Genomic DNA, 4616 nt, shown 5'->3' on the forward strand with positions numbered 1-4616 from the left:
CCCCCGCCCGGGGCCATGTCCCCCCCCCCCCCCCCCCTGCCCCGCCGCCTTTACGTGTCCACAGCGCCCCGCTGGACCCCGCCGGCCGCCTTGCTGCCGTGTCTGTGACCGTGTCACTGCGCACGAGTCCTCACGACTGTTAGCTCCCACCCCACGGGCAGGGCGGGCGTGCAGAGGGCAGCCCTGTCTGGGACGCCCGCCCCACCCGTGCACCAGTGGCGTGCGGTGCAGCGTCCTCTGCTGTCGCTTTGTGGTTTTTATGAGACGTTAGCGTGTGCCAAAGTGACTGTGAACTGACCTTTACCCTTCCTGAGGCTGGAAGGACCCCTGTCATGCACCCCCGAGTAAACTCAATAAAGTTCCGTCAAACTGGGTGCCGCTGTGGCACGCTATGGCTCCTTCTCTCCCCTTCCCGGCGACCACGCCGCGCCTGGGGTGTCGTTCTGCAGCACCGGCTGCCTGGTTTCAGATCCAGAGTCCCCTGTCCCGGCCTGTAGGCTTAGGGTCACCACCCTGCCAGGGCACAGCCCCAACCCAGGCTCTCAAACACGTGTGCAACATCGGGGGCTCAGGTCCCTTGTGTAGACAGTGGCTTCGCTTCGGGGAAAGGCCAAGATGGTCTCCCCCTCCGGGGCCGGACCAGGGAGTGGGCGTACAGATCTCGACAGTCCAGTCACCTTCCCTCACCTCCAAGTGGAGTCATTCTCTTGGGCCAGCTGTGGGCCCTCTGGCCCGGGGTGGAGGCGGGCCGGCCTCAGGGAGCTGACCAGGAGGAGGCCCAGGCAGCCGACGTGCACACATGTGCCCGTGTGCCCAGCTGGGCCTGCCTGTCTCCGGCCCCAGGGCCTGCGAGTTCGCCCACTTTGTTGATGACGACCAGAGGGGCGGTGCTCCACAGGAACCTCCCTAGGGGGCCTGTGCCATGTCCCGCCGCGGGGATCCCTTGCCTCCCTTCTGCCTGACACTGAGGTTCCCCGTGCCAGGGAGGTGTGGGAAAGCTTGGGGGACCGTGAGGAGCCACGCACAGCCACCTGGCATCATGGAGACAGGCTGCGGGCACAGGGCTAGCCCAGCCTCCCCGGGGAGGCACAGTGGCCATGGTGGAGGTCGGCCTGCCCGAGTGCTGGCCAGTGAGAGAGACGGGAGCACCAGAGGGACCGGCCAGACTTGGTGCTGCCGAGTCGCCCTTCCCCGCACGGGGTCACAATGGAGCCCTCCCGAAGGCTCTCGGCTAGAGCTGGAGACAGACAGCCCAGTATGCTGTGCCCAGGATGCCAGAGGCCGCAGGGCGGGCACAGGAAGGGTGGGCTCGCTGGTGTAACTTGCCTGGCCTTTCGGGTGGTGAAAGGTCACGGGAGGCTTCCACCCCTTTACTGAGAAAAACAGGTGCCGCGTTCTTCATCCCAGCACTCTACAAAGCCCAGATGGGAGATGATGCAGGTGGTACCCACGCATGGCCTAGGTCCCCTACAGTCTCAAGGCTCCCCACCCTTTCCGAGGCTCGGGAGGTGGTCTCGCTGGGAGACAGCGTCTCTGCCCCGTGTTTCCCTCCTGCTTGGGGCTTTGCAGCCGAAGTGTCTCTCTGGAACTGGATGGATCCAAGTCTGGGCTTAGCCACTTTCCCTGCGAGAGCCAGAGAGTAAAGATTTAGGTCTCGGGGCCCACATGGGCTCTGTCCTGGCCGTGAGCTCTGCCGGTATGGCCGAACGCAGCCTGGACACTCAAGTCACAGGTGAGCACAGCTCCCGTCAAACCCCGTGTTCGAGACCCAGTGGAGAGACAGCCGCCCACAGGCCATCGCTGGCCCAGCCCTCCGCTGGGCTGATGTGACAGCCCCCGGAGTGAGGCGAGTAAGGCCGTGCAGACAGGTGGGCGTCCGATGCCAACTCTGTTATTTGCACAAAGGAAAAGGCACAGGTCACAGAAGAGGGCGGCCCATGTGGCAGGGGAGGCCACTGCTCCCAGCATTGCAAGGGCCTGGACAGAGAACGCTGCCACTTGGCTCCTCTCGGGACTCCAGGGCTGTGACCAGTGGAGGAGCCCCGGGCAGGGCTGGGGAGAGGCGGGCTCCGCGTCCCCCACCTTCAGTCAGGTGGCTCTGAGTTACGGTCTCTCACGCGGAGCATGAGTGTAAGGTTTCTATTGGAGGAACGTGTCCCACCAGTTCCAAAGCTCTGAGCGCGCATCTCAGGACGTGCCCGACTCGAACCGGCCCTCAGCCCAGGCCGTCCGCCTCCCCGCTCCATGGTGAGCTGTCCCTCAGACCCGGAGCAGAGACGGGCTGCTCCTGAGAGGCGGAGTGCCTGCCGCCCACTGCTGCGCGCAGAAGCTGGGGGCGCTGGCCGGCCGGTGCTGCTCAGGCCCGTGTGCTCCGGCCTGTGGCTGTGTTCAAATCTGTACCTTCCCTATTTTGGACTGCCTCGGTTACATTTCTCTCTTCCGTATTTAGTATTTGGGGATTCTTTGATCAGGAAGTGGGCCCTGCAGCCAGAGGGCGTCCAAACCCAGCCTGGGCCTCCCCTCGGGGCCTTCAGGATCATGAAAAGCCAGGCTCGGCCTTCGCTGGCAATTCAGAGCAAGCCTGCGGCTGGGAGGGCGCGCTGGGAAGGCCTGGCACCGGGGCCACAGCCCAGGGAGGTTCGACCCTCCGAGGGAGCCCAGGAAGACATCTCAGCCGAGCCGGGATGAGGGGCGCTGCTGCCGGGAGGAAGGCCTGGCCAGGGGAGCACAGTGCAGAGTGGCTCCATGGCCAGGGTGAGGCTGGAGAGACAGGGCAGGACCTCACCCTCGGGGATGAGGGGCGGAGGGGAGGACACGGTCACATGCTCAGGCAGCGCCTTGAGGGGAGCGGGGCAGCTAGCTGAGAAGGGACGCGGGGCCACGGGAGGAGGCCGGGGAGGGAGCTTTAGCCCTGGAATAGCCGAGTAAGATGGCATGGCCCGGGAGGAGGAGAGACGGCGCGGGCATATCTGAGTGTCGACGGAACGCGGGGCCCTTGGGGACAGCAGGGTTCGGGTAAGGGAGGTGTGAAGGGCATGGGTACCTGGCCGAGGTGCCTGGAAGGCCAGCACTGGACCAGCGGTGCTGGCAGAGGCCACCAGCCTGGGCCGAATGTGCCGCATCTCAGGCACCTTTGGGCCCCAGGTGATGGCGGGCCTTGAAGTCGTGCGCCCAGCTGGGAGCTCCGGGAGTTGGTGGGTTAGGGTTGGTGGCCCAGGCGGGTCGCCGGCTGCTGGGGGAAAACTGCAGGTGGGAGCAGGTGCCTTGGAAGAGCGAGGACGCGGCCCTTCGTGGGAGAGGAGCTGCAGGGTGACTATGGGAGGTCCCAGCGGGCAAGGGAGCTCCCACGGAGAGGTGCCGGGCTGTGGGTGCGGCTCCTGTCCGATGCCCGCCCCTGGCCCTCTCCTTCCCTCCGCCTTTCAGCAGGTGAAGTCAGCTCAGGAGAGGGGAAAGGAAGGTCGGTGCGGGGAAGCCCCAGGCCATAGCTGTGGAGAACAGCACCGTGGAGATAGCAGGCAGTGCTGGGCCCGTGAGGCGCGAGGCCTGCAATTGATAGGGCCAGATATTCCCTGTACCGTGGCACCTTCTCGTCCTGAGTGCGTACTTGTAACTCATCTAAGTTTTTGTGTTGTGAAGGTGAGGGAGGAGAGGGAGGGGAGGACGAACGTTTCAGAGGACGGAGGAGAGAGCAAGAGCAGCCGGGCGGGTCGGATTGTCTGCAGTCAGCAGCGGGGCAGGGAGCGTGCGGCAGCCGTGCGGCCAAGGCTCTCCTTGCGCGTTGGGCGGTGGGTGCGCAGTGTCTGGGTGGCGAGGGAAGAGGACGGTGTGTTTGGCAGAGGTGGTGCCGACTTCAGGCACCAGGTCGTTTGGGAAACCACCAAAGCTCGCTGTTGCGGGGCCATGGGAGGACGCGAGGCCTTCGGGCATGTCGAGGCAGGCGTAAGAAAGCCCGTGGAGTCTGGGTGCTTATTTCTAACTTCCCTCCAGGCAGCTTTTAGGAACAGAGATCAGCTGGGAGTCTGAGCGGCAAGGGAGACAGAGGAGCTCGGCAAGGGCCGCACCAGGGCTCGCGGGGCGCTGCATCGGGGTAAAAAAAAAGGTTTAATTGCGTTGCGTCTACTAATCATAGATTAGGATAGGGTCACACCCTACCCCGGATTTCACCGGGGTTACCACTGGGATGTCAAATGTGAAGATCCAGGAGCCGGCAGGTGGCATGGTGGTTAAGGGAGCTGGACTCCCACATGGTTGACTGTAGTTCAAGTCCCGGACCTGGCGCCTTGCTTTCTAACTTTCTCTCTCTCGGTCTCTCTCTCTCTGTCATCAAATTAAAATAAATAAAAGTTAAATGAAATAATTATTTTGAAAAAAAGTGAAGATCCTGTGAAGTCCCACCTGTAAGACGAACTTGGAGCCATCCCATAGGAACAAGCAGGCCTTGCTTCTGGTTCAAACTAGAGAGACCCGGAAAACCCAGACTCCGCCGGGGCCTGCTGGGAGGAGGGGAGCCTTGCTCGCAGCTTGTCCGGCAGCATTCCAGGGCGGGGTCTCTGGCGGCCCCACTCAGACCTCTGCGTGAGCTCACCTGCCTGTGCCGGCTCCCCGCGCCTCCCCCC

The 4616-nt window shown here is 63.7% G+C and overlaps 1 protein-coding gene across 1 annotated transcript in view; it reads left to right on the top strand.

Annotated features, from left to right (window-relative positions):
* ADAMTS2 (ADAM metallopeptidase with thrombospondin type 1 motif 2) overlaps positions 1-4616 on the top strand; it is a 207496-nt gene that overhangs the window by 200876 nt on the left and 2004 nt on the right.

Source organism: Tupaia chinensis, unplaced genomic scaffold (assembly GCF_000334495.1).
Source record: "Tupaia chinensis unplaced genomic scaffold, TupChi_1.0 Scaffold000214_1, whole genome shotgun sequence".
Lineage (NCBI taxonomy): Eukaryota > Metazoa > Chordata > Mammalia > Scandentia > Tupaiidae > Tupaia > Tupaia belangeri.